The following is a 17,341-nucleotide window of genomic DNA, read 5'->3' as shown; positions in this document are numbered from 1 at the left end:
ATATATATATATATAGGTATTATATAGGATAGGTCTTTTAATAGCAGTATACACAGAAATGACATCCATTAAATAGCGTTATTTCAATCAAAATAGCAGATAAATTCCACCACATAAGGGTTTTTGTTTGGTCGCCATGTTTTGACTCGTCATTTCGCATGGCCGGTGCTGTGTGATTTCCTTTCTCCCAGGAAACCACAAAAAAAACGCAAAAAAATAAAGTGACGGGTGAGCGAATAAAGTAAAACAAACAAACACTGATCATGAAGTAAGGAGATTATGCCAGCGAAACTCACTGGCTATCTTCATAGACCTGACGACAAGTTATCTTAGTTTGCGTGCATCTACTAAGCTTTGATACCATATAAGATCCGTGCTTAATATGGCAATCCGGACATATAACTGAAATACATTTAGCGGAGTGCTTTTTGACGACTGTACTAAACCGAATGTTTTTTGAGTCGACTTGTCTTTTTGTCACCGTATTAATACGGCGGAATGCTAAAATCAAACTAATTTACTAACGTACCTTTTTGCACGCGTTTCAATCATACGAAATGCTGGGCAATCGAAATTCACATTTAACCGAATGCTAATTTTCCATAACGTTGTTTGGTCTAATGCGAGCTCGCGGAAGTGCTCTTTAGTAGTGTTAGTTAGCGGAAATGTTTCTTATGCCGAATGATAACTAACCGGGATATTCTTTGGTCGAAAGCTAGCCACCGACATGTGTGTTCGCCGTATGTTAAGTTGCCGAAACGCCTTTACGTCAAATGTTGATTAGCTGAATGTTTTTAAGCGAAATGCTTATGTTTTAAGTGCCAAGTTGCCAATTTTGTTGAAGGGAGTACTACACCCCTTTATACTTCTTATCTTCACATTGCTCACGTACAATGTGATCAGGAAGACCACTTTTTTTTCGAAAGCCCTCTGAAAAGCACAGAATTCCTAGTAGTGTTCTCTAGTAGTAATCTCTAGTAGTGTTCTAGTAGAACTCTCACCTAACTCCCTGCTCACCCCTATGAAAGTAGTGCATTTCAATTGCGTTGCTTCTTCCAACGTGTGTGTTCTGAAAATATTATAACACACTAACTTGCAAAATGTTTGCGTAATCAATCGTATGAAAGCTTGAAACACTGTTTAGACAAAAATATATGCGAACGTGAAGTCCTCATTCCACGAATTCAAAAGACACGTTTTAGTCCAGTCGCGCTTTTCGAGGCGCATTTCTTGGGGTGCTGGTAGTGCATTGGTTAACGCGTCTACGTTAACCACTGCGTGCCTGGATAATCAGAGGTACGTGATTCGATTCCTTACGGTGCCCGCCCCTTCCTGCCAGGGTGAGAGGCAGGCGACGTCATATAGCCTCAGCAGCGTGTATGTTTAACCTCTGCGCGTCTGAAAGCCAGAGGTACGAGGGTTCGATTCCTCGCGGGTGCCCGCCCTCCCTTACAGCGTTAGATAGTAGGCGACGCCATATAGCCTCAGCAGCTGGGTGCGTCTTAAAGCCCCATCAAAAACGAGGACACACTTTAGTTTTGGGAATAGGGGGTACTATATGATCCATGTAACGCACTGGTTCCAACTTCAACTAGCCCAACTTCTCGGTAGCAGGCTCTTGCCCTCTGCACCAATCAAGAACGTGCTTTTATTCGCACCAGTAGAGGTAAGCACGGTGGCTGTCATGACAACTACCGCGCGCATGGTGGTCGTCAAGGTGCGCACGGTGGTGCGCACGGTGGTCGCGACGGCAGGGAAGAAGCGTAGTGCTGGTACAAAGCGTTGACAGAGTAAGTTGGACTCGAAAATTATTAAAATGATATCCTGATTATGTCTTTGCATTGCCCGAAGTGGCACTACCCAGGCGCTATCATTAGACGGTACTAGTCCTGAGTATTTACCGGAGTACGTTTTTTAGATGTGCCCCCAGATGTGGGACACTCCTTATAATGGACTGTAGACCAGAACCCCCTTAATAGGAGTGTTCCACATCTGAAGATATTAAAGCAGGGCATTATGTATAATGAATTAGCTCACTTATAACTCTTGGTATACTTTTACGTGGAAACGACTGCTCTAGACAACCCAATTTCTCTGTTTATTGAATGTGCTTCTCAACACGTCATTGATTACGTCATCGTATCTCGCATGCCATCAATCGAGAGCCAGTTGACGGCCGTGATATCTGAAAAATCGTACTCACGAACGCTAGGTATGAGCGACTCGACAACTATATTTTCTTGGCCTTCTTGATCGTCGCATGACTAGTAGAACGGCGAGACTTGAATAGCGTTATCACGGCGTCATGAATGCCTGGGTGACTCTGAAATAGCCTCCCCGAAAAGTCTTCACATCTGCGCGGGCTTGTAACTCAGAATCTAGAGGGGCTTAAGTCTTAAGAAGGGCAGAGCTGTGAACTGCACTGAATGATCTTCAAGATGGATATTTCAATTCAAAACCGCATAGGAATGCGGGACACTTCCTTTAACCCTCGCCGCCTAGGCCGTTTCTGTTTCTTCAATCGTCTTTATCTTAAATTCAGATTCCGACAAAAAGATATGCCCTCTGAAGATTCAAGTCAGCATTGGGTTGGGGCGGATCTCCGAAAAGTGTTCCCCTGGTCGACTATGCCACTGGACCGCCATACGCAGCTTCCTAGTCGTATGATTTGCCTGTGATCTGACGAGATACCTGGAGTGAAATCGTTCCTAAAATTATTTAACCCGCAACCGCATGGATGGGAAGATAAGGAAGTTGGACTGAAGGGCCCCTTCTTCCGCATTTTGGAAATAAGATCCGACCCACACAAGGTAGGTCCACGATATGTTCCTGGCAGCTAACGGACACTGTTCGTTAATCTTATGCGTTACGGAGACAAAACAATGTTAGACAAGCTACTGAGATGTGATATCACTAGTGAAGGCTTGCACTGTGATGTTTGCCTCCACATGCAGTCATAATGCATGTTTCCAATCTTATTTGCAAATCTTTTGACGCAATCATTGGATCAGTCTGACAGCTTGTCAGTCATGACCAGACCCACTTTGAATGGCAGAGGTCAGAGATCATATAACAAACACTGCTTAGCGTAATTACTGAGCTCAGGGATCAGTTCGATCAAAAGGTTTTGGAATAGTATTCAAAAAACGATCAAAATGAAATCTTTGCACATTGCATGCTGTTGGGTTGCGACACCTGGCGAAACAGCTTATCACCACAGAACAACTTCAAGAGAATTATTTTTACTATTGCTGAAACTGCACGGCGTGACAATCAGAGGCTGCAAAAATGTAGCCAACCAAAAGCGCGGCTGCTGAGGCCGAGACGGGCCGAGCTTCTGAGGCTACAAGCTTTCGGTAAGGCAGCCCGGTCTCGTCGTAGCCACACCTATATTTCCCGGGATCCGCTGTTTATCATCCTGCTGTGAGTGGTGTGCGCCTTCACACATCACTGGGGAACAGCGCTGTAAAACAGTATGCCGCCTGTCATAATGAGTGTGACTGGGTCCACCTGAAATTTCGTATTTCCGATAAATGCGAGTCAAGTTAACCGAGTCTCGAGTTAAAATCAAGCATATCGAGCTCAAGTTAAAATCAAGCATGCCTGAGCTTCAAGATGAAGTTACGTTAATCAAGTTTCAAGTAAAGTCAACAAGTAAAAATCGATCATATAAGTTTAAGTCGAGTTAAACGTAGATTTGTGCTTTCAAGGGAGGCGTCATTGAGCGGTTGCGGTTAAAAAATTGTGGAGCAGTTAAAACATGGCTGTTAAGAACAGCTCATGGATTTTAAAAGACAGTCTCAGCTTGTTTAAAAACGGAATAATAACTCATGGGGTAGCAAGGCCGTCACACCAAAGAAACAGCACGGAGATAGGGTTTACAACCCAAGCATTGCGCTGTATGATACCCTTTCGAGAGTGAAAGTTGCCTTGGACTGGTATTTGTTTACCATTAACTGCCGGCCGGGCGACTGAACCGACGCCAGACAAGCTAGCGCGGTCCGACCGGACAGCCCTTCCGGTGTTTGGGGGACGGCCCAGCACCGCACGCGCGCCCCCCGTCCTTGACCAGCAGCCCAACTGCGAAACTGAGCCAACCGCCAGAGATGCGAGCGCAGTCTGGCGCGGCCAGGATGACTAAAACACAGGCGACCGGGCTGCTATTGGCAGGCCGGCGTGCTCCTCTCGGCTGGTTATCGCACTCGGAGCGTCACACGAGCAAGCAGCTGACTCCACAGCGCAGCGCGACGTTCACGATGCAGCTCTGTACCGTCTCTTCATATACCGCGACGTGCAAAATGAAAAATGGGCCAGAGGTTAGAATGGTGGTGATCCAAGGGCATATTGATCAAATCGCGAGTAAACAAAGCAATCGCATGATGAGGCGTGCCTGAGCGCGGCGCTGGCACCACCGCGAGGGCCAAGCGAATGCGTCACCCCGATCTGCTAGTGGCCTGTTTGGGCCATGGGCAAACGGGAACGTAGCTGAGCGATGGCGAGCACACACATTAGGTATGGGAGACTTCCAGCTGCGCACAGGGGCGGGGCTGGTGACATTTGCCAGACGCGTGGCGTCGGAGGCTCGTCTGGCACTTGCGTCCGTCACGCCCACTCACGTCTGCTGTCCTAGTCCGGAGAATGTGGTGGCCGGGGGCGGGGGTGAAGGGGCGGGGCGGCAATCGGGACATGTGCGATGACGCACTCTAGGGTCACGTAAACACGAGCGGCGCGTGGCCGTTGGTCGTCGGGTGGCATTGGTCTGCGGATTGACGGCCGATGCGACGCAGATTGACGGTCGATGTCGACGCAGATTGACGGTCGATGCGACGCAGATTGACGGCCGATGCGACGCAGATTGACGGTCGATGCGACGCAGATTGACGGTCGATCGCTGCGACTGTGCGGTGCACAGGAGTTTGCTGATTATTCGCGTTTGCTGATCATTCACGTTTGCCATTGGGATGGGTGTTTTGTGTGAATTGCGAATTTACTTTCACCTTGCTCTGCAAATTGCGCTTGTGATGGATGCATGGTCGATTTCGTCACACCCGTCCTTCGAATAAGCACATTGGCGCAATATCGGATAAGATATGGTGTATACTACGAATACACATAGGATGAGGCCTACAGGAAGGCAGGTAGTGCAGCATATAGTACATGACACGTTGAGCGCACACGAATTCGGATTAGTTCGATGGCAAACGTCCCTGCAAGGGCGTCTGCCCCATGTCCCGGTCGTCCTGAAAATATGTTTACCCGCATGGTCTGGTCACTTGTAGATGTCAAAAGCGAACGGGTGCGGACCCGGTTGTAAACACAGCAAAGGTTAAATCATGCAGAAGCTAGCAGTTGCGACCCGTGCTATAAAACGAGAGAGTTTAAGGTTTTAAAAAGGGGATGGCTGTAAATCGCATTGATTGATCTTTAAGATGACTATCTCAGTTCAAAATGTAGCATTGGAGACCTTTGTGTGGCATCGCAAAGAAATCGCGCGATCATATAAGCTATCATAATGTACAACTCAATTTAAATTCAAGAACGTCTTAAGTGGTGAGAATACAAGAACGTCTTGCCCCTGACATACTTGATCTTCAGTGCAGCCGCTGTCACTGGCCACAGGCCTTCTCAGTCAGGGACAAAAAAGCGAGTATTTGAAAGGGAGTGTCCCACCTTTTGGGCGTATTTCAAAGCATGCCCTAGTGAAACCTCACGACCAGTTACGCCTACGGATAGCACTGGGTAGTGCCACTGCAGCGCGCTTAAGACATAATAAGGATATCAATTTTAATTATTTTCGTGCTAACATTTCGCTCCAAACGCCTTGTATTTTTCCCTGCAGTCGGTGCGATCACCGTCGTCATGACAATCGCCGTGCATTCGCACTAGTGGTGCGGATAAAGAACGTTTATGATTGGCCCGGTGGCGGCAAGGTCTGTTGCCGAGAAACACATTGGTTGAAACCAGTACGTGACTATGGACCACGTGATACTTCCATTCCTAAAGTCAAAATGCGCCCCGAAAGAGCTATCGTATGGGAAACGCCGTATGGGAAAAATCAAAGCCATAGTGTAACGTTTTGTTGAATTTGCTGAATAAAAGTTCTCATGTTTGCACATTTGTGTCCAAACAGGGTGTTTCCAGCTTTCGTAGCATTTATTGCACATTTTGGCAAATAAGTGTATTTATACCATTCAGAACACACGTCGGAAAAAGTAAGGCAAGTTAAAGGTATCACCTTCATAGCGGTGAGCAGTGAGCCCAACGAGTTTTCTCCCACAGGAGCAGGCACTTCAACTCGAAATTCTGAGCTATTCAGAAGGCTTTCGGGGAAAAACCGGTACTGCTGATAAAATCGTGCACGTCTAATCCAGCAATAAGTGAAAAGTACAAAATGTGGCACACTTCCTATAAACAAGGCGGATTGTCCGATTCAGATACAGCTTCCGATTTGGATATTACTATGAATTTTGAACTTCCCCAAATTCACCTTTTGTAAGTGCAGACTTATGTTCCGCACAGCGAGGCACCACAAACGACATTCAATTCATGTCACGTCCGTGCAATCATCACATTTAAGTGAGTTGAATGCAACCCGCCAGCGATGGGTGAATCGGCAGGCAGGTGCTGTCACCAACTGGGCTGTCAGGTTGGGATGATGGTCCACTGGCCATAAAGCTTGCTTTGCATTGCTCAGTGATAAGGGTTACATAAATTTAGGGTTTCTGGAATCACGAGACACTTTTGATAAAAGAAGTGGCTTGACGTGAATGAAGAGGAATACTGAAACTAGGGGTGATATACAGGATTTTCGCACGGAGGGACACAATTCCAGTGTTCCATAGCACGCACTCAAAGAAATGCACTCAAAACTAAAGCGATATCATATGACATCAATGTAAGAGAAATCGGAACATGATCGACGACTTCCGCGCAAAACCTATATGCGCTTTCCGTCTAAACCATGTACATGTCTTAAATACAGTTCTTGCTAGGCCCAATCCTTTCAAGACCTGTGCTGAGAAGCGGCTCAAATGACCATAATTTGTATGTCATTTAGGGGCATTGCCCACGGCTCATATAGATACGATTGCGCCATCAGCGTTAGCTGCTGGACCCAATTTGTTTGCTCAAAGTGGCACATCTGTTCCAAGGTCATGTTTTTATTGAATTGCCTTGTCCATCAAGCCTAATGTCTGTTGCCAGCCAAACGCGATGTTGAAGGCCAAGTGAAAAGACAACTTAAAAATAAACTCAGATCTAAATCATAAACTGGATGATGTTTGATCAGCGGGTAGCAAAGGTAGATTCGTTACCTTGACAGCATCACTGAAGCCCTCTGAGATTACCTCGAAGAGGAAGGCTGCTTCCAGCTTTGCTTCAGTGTTCGCCTCGGTCATCTTATCGAACAACGGGGAAGCCATCTTCTGAAAAAGATACCTCTATTACCCCCTGTTCGATGGATCATTTACATCATGTGTGTTTACGTAACATGGTCTGTTATAACGGTTCATGGCTATGCAGGATAACGGGATACGCCTATCGGGATAATATCGGGATAGGCCTAACGGGATAATATCGGGATACGCCTAACGGGATAATATCGGGATAGGCCTAACGGGATATAGGCGTATACTGTGATGAGATTCCGGTCTGTGACGCATGTATGGAATACAGCCTGTTGAGTTCAAGGACCTTGATACGCTCTAAATAGTTAAATTGTTTGGTTGACTCGCAAGAAGCAGACGCGAAGTAGGAGCGTAGATGAGCCAGGGATGCTAAGCTGCAGAACACGACTAACTGGCTAAGCAAGTCGGCTCTTTGTGTATTGCTGTTCAGTTTGGAAACTTTTATCATTGCTGCCCATAATATGGTCAAACGATTTGAAATATAAAGATTCATGCGCACAAAAAATCGCAGCTCCTTTTTATATCGACCCCGTGAAAGATTTGTGTACCAACTTTAGGTAATCTACATGACTTTGTTACATTTGACCAGTTGTCACTAATCGCTTGCAGGCCAAATTGTGCGTGGGAAGCAAAAATATTCACGAATTATTTCAGAAAGCATCGGGTAGTGCTTAATAAAGCCCATAACCTAGGAAGGTACGATGACCAAAGTGAAAGGAATGCTCGTGTAAGTAAATGACCCTTGTGATCGGGATTCATAGGATATATAATTTACTTGCTTAATGTATTTACGTGTTTGTATGGTGCGCCACAACAGTGACCCTGCCGGCAGGTGATTTGAGTGATGGAGATGAGCTCGTGTGAGGAGATGAGCTCCTGTGTGGGAAGGGAGTCTATCATGGCTGTCCAGCCATTGTCCATCCATTGTACGAACTCTACCGTCGTAACGCTCACTTAGAAATTTGCTTTTTGGATGCTTGGACCCTCCTAGGGTTTTGCCCTGGCACCTTCTGGAAATATGACTTTTGATTTCGCGCACGGCTTACCACTATATGCGCGACGGCTTGGCATTCGAAGCGCCTGCAGCCCTCGCCTTTAACATTTGGAGCCGCCCAGCAACGACACATGCTGAGCATGCAACGTGTCATAAGTAAAAAGAAATAATACCGCGAATGAAGTTGAGCAGATATAAACATTGGAACCGTAACCATACCACAGTACCAGTGTTTGTTACCGGGAGGGCTCACACTCGCGAGGCAGCTGAATCTATTGGATCCACGGGCGCATCCGAATGCATAGGGCGCCATCCTCAGGCATGCTAAGCGTCAAATGCTGGTTATTTTTGTCAGAAATCCTTTCGAATACCAGCTTGTTCACGTTTTTCAATTTCCTTTTACTCGATTTTTTTCCTTCAAATCGTTTTCCAGTTCTTTTTTACCCTTGTCGACTTCTATCTACTTCGCTACTTTGTCAGAGCGTTTCCGATTCGACTTTTGTCCTTGTGCGCTATTTCTCCTTCGACTGTTTTCCGACACAACCCTTATCCATGTCGAGTTTTATTCAATGCGGCAATTGGTGTTCAACATGCGTGGTGTGTGCGTGTGTGTGTGTGTGTGTGTGTGTGTGTGTGTGTGTGTGTGTGTGTGTGTGTGTGTGTGTGTGTGTGTGTGTGTGTTGTGTGTGTGTGTGGTGTGCGGTGTGTGTGTGTGTTGTGTGTGTATGTGCGTGCGTGCGTGCGTGTGTGTGTGTGTGTGTGTGTGTGTGTGTGTGTGTGTGTTGTGTGTGTGTGTGTGTGTGTGTGTGTGTGTGTGTGTGTGTGTGTGTGTGTGGTGTGTGTGTGTGTGTGTGTGTGTGTGTGTGTGTGTGTGTGTGTGTGTGTGTGTGTGTGTGTGTGTGTGTGCTAAAGATATATAATACCACAACATCGGCAACACACACAATACATTACTAGCAGACGTGAGCGACCGAAATAGGCGCATCAGCTGTAAAATGGCACAGACCCGCAGGCAAACTGGGGCAAACTTAGGTAACGGGACGGGGCACGGGCAAGGCAACATCTGGAAGGAAAATCCTTAAAATGGGGGAACGACTACATGGTGATGAATGCTGCAGCTTCGCAGGACTACGCAATACCTGCCACGCGTGATTTGAAAAAAATAAAGTTGTACTATGTTTTCAAACATGAAATATCAATTGACCATAAATGTGCTACTATACGGCGTACCCACAGACCTACGTCCATCAACAACCAACAGCAATAGCATCCTACGACGGAGGCCATCACGCCCCTCACTTGATTTAATTACTGAGGCTTAGTACTTTGGTCTGCAGACATAAACATTGATTTAGAAGCCACCCTACTAATAACTCGAGTCTCGCCCTGGTATGTTTTTGTTATTGCGCAAACCAGCATTGGTGGAAAATGATGTTGAAACTCGTACTCTTACAGTGAGGTACTATGTTTGACGTGCCGGTTTCTACTGCTGGAACTTGGCCTGTGGCGGGTGTAACTACTAGCTGCAGTGCGTTGGTAGACAAGCATTTCATACCTTGAAGTAGTGTTCGCTAAGTTTAAAAGGTTCGAGCCTACAATCTTTCCACGTTTTCTGGCTACCTATCACTAATGGAGTAGTTACTGAAGCCTCGAAGGTAGGTGTGAGAGGACAGCTGGGCCAGAGCTCTCAGATTGGTATGCTCGATTGGTTTGTGAAGTTTAAGAGTTCAGTGTAGGTAAGTTGCATCGTTATGCGGAAAGGATGAAGGTTGCCTAGGATCGGGTTCAGGGGCACTTTAGTTGGTTTTTTTTCATGCACCGCCGTGAACCTAGAGCTAAATTTTTGCAACTGTCCGGGAGACAGGGTCTCCCCCCCCCCCCTCTCCCATGCGTAATGAGATTGTTTTCGTTTCTCTGCCTTTATAGATCTGTACAAAAGTGTTTTAGCAGTTAAAGGGAATGTTTCACATTTAAATAATGAAGCAAACATCAGATACAATGAGACGACATCACTTGTAATTATTGGTATCCTTTTTAAATGGAAGACTGCTCTTGACACAACAATTATCTGTTTAGCAAATATGCTCCTCAATATGTGGTGACTTGATTACGCCATCGTACATTGCACAACATTGATTGAGAATCAGTTGTCGGCCGTTGTATCTGGAAATTGCGCTCATGAACGCCATATTGAACGCCAAGACATCTAAATCTGTCGTGGTCTTGATCGCCGCAGGGCTTATGGAATGGCAGGATTTGAATGACGTTATTATGAAGTCATGGATGCTAAGGTGACTTACGAATACTCTCCCCCGATATACGTTTCCCCATTTTCGCGGGCGTGTAGCTCAGAAATAAATGGAGCAAGGACAGGTTTGTGGACAGCGCCGAAAGTCCTTCAAGATAGTTATTTCAGTTCAAAACCCATATAAATGTTGAGCACTCCCTTTAATCAGTAGCTATACAATTGGTGCACGCTTGTGTCGTCATTTTACTCGTGCATCGTCCGAAATGGTCTTATCGGGCAGCTCCATAACCGGAACGCATAATGTGGTCGTTGGGTTTCAAACAATGATGTGTGAATTTAAACGCTATTTTTTCGGTGTCTGCTCCCGCCGACTTTGTTACGTGTGCAGTACCATCGGTTGTTCTTCTTTTATAGTTCCATTCTCTGAAGCCCACGCGTTCATCAGCTGAAATCAACGCTTCATTTGCTGGGTTCGAAATATTATCGATATACCATACCTGGAACGCTTGTGCATGTAGGTTTGGTTTAATCATGTAACCCAGTGCCGCTCTTTGCCGATTAGACTCTGGACACAGCCGTTGCCGATCTAGTGGTATTTAATATCTATAGGTGGGCAAGAGGGCCTGGCAATGTTTGCACTAGTTTGCGCCGTCTGCATAAATTCAGAGCATTTCCTGTCACCATCTAACTTCGTTTTTAAACCGTATTGTTTGGCCCCCGACGTCCTTACTCATTTGCGACTGTGAGATGAGGTTGAAATAAGGTCAGATATTGACACTGCAAGTGATATTTACTTGATAACACAGTTGAGCCAGCGCCTCCTGATAAATTGACGGTCGAAGGCCATCATAAAACTCCAACCTCATGATGGTTGTGGCTAGGCGGCCTTTGGGTCGGCTGCAGGCCGAAACGGCACCGACAGCCAGTTGGCTAGTCGATTTTGTGACCAGCTGGTGGCTTGTGACCAGTGGAGGTTCTATAATGGACTATAATGTTGGGTCTGCAGTGGAAAATAGATTGGACGTACTTTAGAATGAAATGAAATCACTTTAAATGTCTCACGTAATCCCAAGAACAATGCAAATTTCTCAAGATCAAGTCCAATTTTCCAAGGTCTGTAAGGTTTTAAGGAATTTGACAATGGTTTGCCTGACAATGCTAGTTATTGCTTAAGCAGCATTCCGCTGCCTTGTAAACCTGATAAATCTTGGACAAGTGGTAGCGTAAAATTATGGCAATCATGGCTTCTCTGAAGGACGAGAAATTAGCAATTATTGTACTGTATTTGGAGCTTACTTGAATCGTAGCTTATTTCAACTGCCATCTGCCTCTGCGGCTAGCGTACCGATCGGCGGTTAGTCAACAAGCGCTGGCCAGCCGGCTAGCTGAAAACCAGATGACAAATGGAGCATGACATCAGCTAGACCCCACGTGAAACTGAGCCTTATCTACAGGAAACTCCGCCGCACTGCGTCCGCTGCAATGTGAGTGGCCGGGCAGGCGGAGGCCGGGCCGTAACTGAAGTGGTGGGGGGGGGGGGGGGGGACATGACCGGACGGTGCACGGGCCGACCGCGGTAAATCCCCGATCTAGCGACGGGTGCAAGGATGCCGGGTACTGCGCACGACGACACGACACGACACGATCGATAGGCATTCAGCGGTGGCGCAGTACTGACAAACATGTGCTCATGAAGTTAAGGGATTGTTCCTCGTTTATATGGGGTTTTGAACTGAAATAGCCATCTTGTAGACCTTTTGGTGCAGTTCACAGCCCTGTCCTTCCTAAGCCCATCTAGTTTCTGAGCTACACGCCCGCGAAAATTGCTGAGAGTATCTCGGGGAGAGTATCTTAAGGTCACCTTTCCATTCGTGACACCATACAAATGTCATTCAGATCTTGCCATTCTATAATCCATGCCGCGATCAAGGTCGAGAAAAATGTGATGGTCGAGCCGTTCATATCTGGTGTTCGTGAGCAAGATTTCCAGATGTGACGACCGTCCATTGGCTCTGCATCAATGTTTTGCAAGGTAACGTAATCAGACAGTGACGCATCGAGGAGTACATTTACTAAACAGAGAAACTGTGATGTCTAGAGCAGCCTTTTCTGCTTAGAAGTATACCAATAGTTATAAGTGAGCTTGTTGCATGATATCTGATAGCTTTTTTCATAATATATAGCTTGTTCAGCATCAGCTTGCTTTATGAAATCTTTAGTGCCTTCAAATGTGGCAGTTCTTTTTACAGTTATATTTCTTCATCGCCCTTTTACGCCCAGGCACCGCAATTTTTCATTTTTTAAAGTAAATTGTTTCGTTTCTATGGCGCACATTCGCAGCTTTCGCTTGCCTTTCCAGCTCGGCCTGCCCGTAAAGGAATGGCGGTATAACTGGCCTTAGCCGGATCGAACTGGCTGAGCCCGGATAATCCAGTGAGATTTGCTTAGACTAACGACGGGCGCAGCTGCGCAGAGACCGGCCGAACCCTTGACATAAACAGTCGCCTGTAACCTTGCTCGTGATTGGCTGACGGGAGTCCGGCCCTCAGTCGCTTCCCTCGCCTTAAATAAGCCCGCCGTCCGGCCAACGCCAACAGACGGCAGGCATACTCCCGGTGTAGTGCATCACAGGCCACCTCTTCAAGCTTCAGCATGGTGCTCGAGCTGGACCAGTACTCGGACGGCAAGGCGGCTCGCCTCTGGGGCCTCTACATCGGCGACCAGACCGAGCGCACCAAGCATTACAAGGACTTCCTGAAGCGAGAGCTGACCACCCACGACTGTCACAGCGTGCTGGACGTGGCCTGCGGCACCGGGTCAGTACCAGGCTCAGACACAGGGGCCCGGGTCAGGACCAGGGTCTTAGCCCAAACTGAACCCACGGAATTGGAAGGATGTGAGGAGAATCGCCTGTGAAAAACGTCTTGTAATATTGATTTATAACGTCTTGACCCACTCGCATGCGACATTGGAAGTCTGCGAACTGAAATCTTAGGAATTAAGATGATATTATCATGCAGTCATAACCTTGGATGGAATGACTAAAGAGGCCGCTTATCTCATTCCTGGTGTGTATGGTACTTCTGGTGATGTCAGTAAAACAACGTTGCCATTGGCCGTTAATGGTCGTCATCTTTTGACCTGTTTCAGGCAGACCACAGGGGATTCAGAACCCCAGTTGGGTACTCGTGAATTGCATCATAAACGAACCATTTCACTTCCCAGTGGATTCCACCGCAGCACTGCTATTCTTCGCATTGACAGTCGCCTTACCCACAGCGTGGACTCGGTGATGCTGATCGAAGAGGGCTACCAGATGACATCGTGCGACTTCTCGGACAAGATGCTGAAGACCGCCTGGCAGACGCGCTGGAACCGCCGCAAGGAGGCCGCCTTCGACAGCTGGGGTGAGTGCTCCTCCGGGGCTCACGGGGCTTGCCAACGACGGCCGTACCGATGTCTCGGGCTGAACGATGTCGACTGGTACTTGGACTTTTGAAGGCTACCTTTTGATTGGTTTGCTAGCTGGTATTAATGACGTCATGGATCATGCTAAAACTGATGGGCAGATCAGCGGCAAGACACGCATGTGTTCAAACTTTCGTGGCACGACCTTATGTCCGGGACTTAATAGCTCCACCGCCAGCCCGCAAGCTTGTCCGAACTGTGCGCGAGTGCGCCGTGAGGCAGTACGATGACATGGGTGACATGACACGGCAGAGATCTTCGAGGCCAACTGGCTGACCCTGCCGCGTGACCTGGACACGGGACGGCAGTACGACGCCGTCATCTGCCTCGGAAACTCGTTCGCAGCATCTGCCGGACCTCACGGGCAACCAGGACAGTCACCGGTCAGTTACTGAACAAACACGGTCACATGTTGAACAGTCACCGGTCAGTTACTGAACAAACACTGGTCACATGTTGAACAGCCACTGCTCGGTGGCCGAACACCACGTCAACTGCGTCTTGCGGCGTGACTTCGCAAAGTGTGATATCGAAATTGACCGCACCGTTAAGAGCCATGAAGTCCGAGCGAAAACGTGAAATAATTATTTTTGGGACGATGTATTCCAGAATAGCACCTCATTCAGAGCACGTGGTTGGCGACTCGCGACGTAAATGTGCGTCTAGGTGGCCTGTCTTGCTTCGCGCTTCGCCTCACTGTTAATAGCCGTTGTGTTTTCCGACTCCTTCGTCTCTCTCGCTAGAGTGAAGATCCATCCTCAGACGCTATGTAGCCCACGGGAGTTCATCGCGACATTCGTTTTTTCTCGTTTCTCAGGATCGCTCTGCGGAACTTTGCCAGCCTTGTGAAGCCCGGTGGAATTCTTCTGATCGACCACAGGAACTACGACTTTATTTTGGACAACGGACGTGCGCCTTCGCGGAACATCTACTACAACGTGAGGAAGCCCAGCAGGCATGCCTAACAATAGTGTCACGTAGCTCAGCATATATTACAACTGCGCGGCTCAACCAAAGCCAAGCTGTGCTTCAGGGGTCTACTGGTGTCTCACTATCTTGCCATTGAAACGATGCTGCAAAGGATGCTGCTTGCACCAAACGGATGTTTCGGAAACATGCAGCTTCGGTGTCCGGTGCCCGTGCTGATATCAAAGCTCACTCGGCTGAGCAGCCTGGCCCCAGGACATGTCATGCAGCTTCGGTGTCGGGTGGTCGTACTGACATCAAAGCTCACTCGGCTGGGCAGCCTGACTCAAGAGCATGTCGTTCACTGCACGCGTGCGTCTGCGTACGGTATAAATGCTTGTATATGCTGCATCATTATCATGTGCGTCCCCAACGCTGCAACGCCAAATTTAAGCTGATTCGAAACCAACCGTTTACTTCATTATCTTCCTTCACTTACTTGTGCATAGCGGTAAGCCTTTTTCATGTAAACAATCCCAGAGATATCACGTGACGTAGCTCGCCATACGCCCCGTATCTGGCCGTGACGTCACCTCCGGAATGTCGGGTCATAGCAAACCCGCCCCATATCCATGATGTTACGCCCTCATGTGTTTATGTCCTCTGCTCCAGAGCAAGTTCGTCTCGGATATCAAGACGTCCGTGATCTATCAGAACGGCACTCCCACCAAGATCGTGCTGGACTACGTCATGGGAAACCCAGACGAGACGACCACTGACGTACTGGACAACAAGGCGCGCAAGACTTCAATATCGGATGACCCGCGCGACAAGTGAGTTTGAGCTGGTCCCCTTGGGAGCCGGGCAATCATAGGTCGGAACAGTTCCATCGCTGAGTAAAAGAAAGACACGCAGGAATGTTAATAGTGTGTTTTGGTGGACTGTTGCGGTGTGTTACGTCGTTAGAGCATTGACAACGCATAAGGAGCAAAAGGATATTTCCTGTTGAGCATTTTCAAATTATTTGCAAGGCCTATCCAAGCACCCAATCGCCGGATGAAGGATGAAGGCAGAGCCAGCACGCTGACGTACGCTCCCGTCCGCAGTGAGTTCACGCTGAGCTACTACCCGCACCGTATGGCCGACTTCCGCGGCCTGCTCGACGAGGCGTTCCAAGGGCAGGCAAGTATAGAGACCCTGGGCGACTTCAAGCCTCTGGGCGAGATCGACGACCCGGCCTTCTTCATCCACGTGGTGCGTAAGGTGTGTGAAGACGATCACACCTGGCACCAGAGCGCCTCGAGCTCAGGCGAGGAGTCCGTCTGAGAGCCGCCGTGGCCTCCGGCAACAGATGACCTGGCCGAGATGGCGTCTCGGATCGGACGCCAGCCCTCACGCCGGCCCAGACACCTTGACCTTAACTCCGCGCCACACGGCACGAGTTAAGGTCCTGCCCGCGGGCAGCGGGTGTCACGGCCTCCTGGGAAACCTTGGTCTTAACCCCGCCGGCCCCGCCGCGCGCCGGTTAAGGCCCTGTCGCCAGCGACACGGGTCTCCCATCCATCGCGACGCGCCGAGCCGGCGCCGTTGCACGCCTTCACGGGCCACCTGCGCGCTCCTCGTCACCGCGACTGAGCTGGGCAGCAGGCAGATGCACCTTGACTTCCACCCCTCGCCGCTGCGCGCCGGCCGCCGCGCGGTCGGCCGCGCGCGACCGGGTTCAAGTCCCCTCGGGTGCAACATGGTCACCATCGGCCACGCCTTGATTTCACCCCCGGCCGCCCGGCGCGGCCCCCACGCCGGCGGATGGGATGAAGTCCTTTCGGGCGGGCCATTCGCATACAGTAGAACTAGACATCCGAAGTTGACAGGGTCGCTGCGAGGAAGGACTCTGCTCTTCGTTCACGGCATTTGCTCCTTTGTGTGCATGTGTCGTACGGATGTGTACGCTTTTCAATGTTTGTTTTTGTGTGTATCATTGCGAACGTTACAAATTTGCTTGTGAATGTGAAGCAAGATTATCGAAAAATACATCATTCATCTTACATACACGTTTCATTCGGTTGACTCTGAAGCAGGGACGGACGCTCCAGTGAAACGGAGCCACATCGTGCCACATGTCAAAGGCTTAAGCCATGGCGAAGTGCCAGGTCATTGCGCCAATGAACGACGGCTGCTGCATTAAAGCATCGCTGCGTCACAGAATCACTGTCTTTTTTCGATCAACTTATTTCGCGAGGCACGTAATATGGTTGGTCCTCTTGACTTTTGCTCCCTGACAAAGCTGGATGTTCCAGGATTTGACCGCATATCATCGGG

General features: G+C 48.4%; 1 pseudogene; it reads left to right on the top strand.

The window, feature by feature from the left end:
* The first annotated feature begins 13,255 nt into the window (after window positions 1-13,255).
* Window positions 13,256-16,963, top strand: LOC119093851 (glycine N-methyltransferase-like; annotated as a pseudogene).
* Window positions 16,964-17,341: the final 378 nt, after the last annotated feature.

The sequence above is a fragment of the Pollicipes pollicipes genome, unplaced genomic scaffold, assembly GCF_011947565.3.
Source record: "Pollicipes pollicipes isolate AB1234 unplaced genomic scaffold, Ppol_2.1 Scaffold_4002;HRSCAF=4701_pilon_pilon_pilon, whole genome shotgun sequence".
Classification (NCBI taxonomy): Eukaryota; Metazoa; Arthropoda; class Thecostraca; order Pollicipedomorpha; family Pollicipedidae; genus Pollicipes; species Pollicipes pollicipes.
Note: the sequence above shows the minus strand (reverse complement) of the source record. Positions and strands in the feature narration are given on the sequence as shown.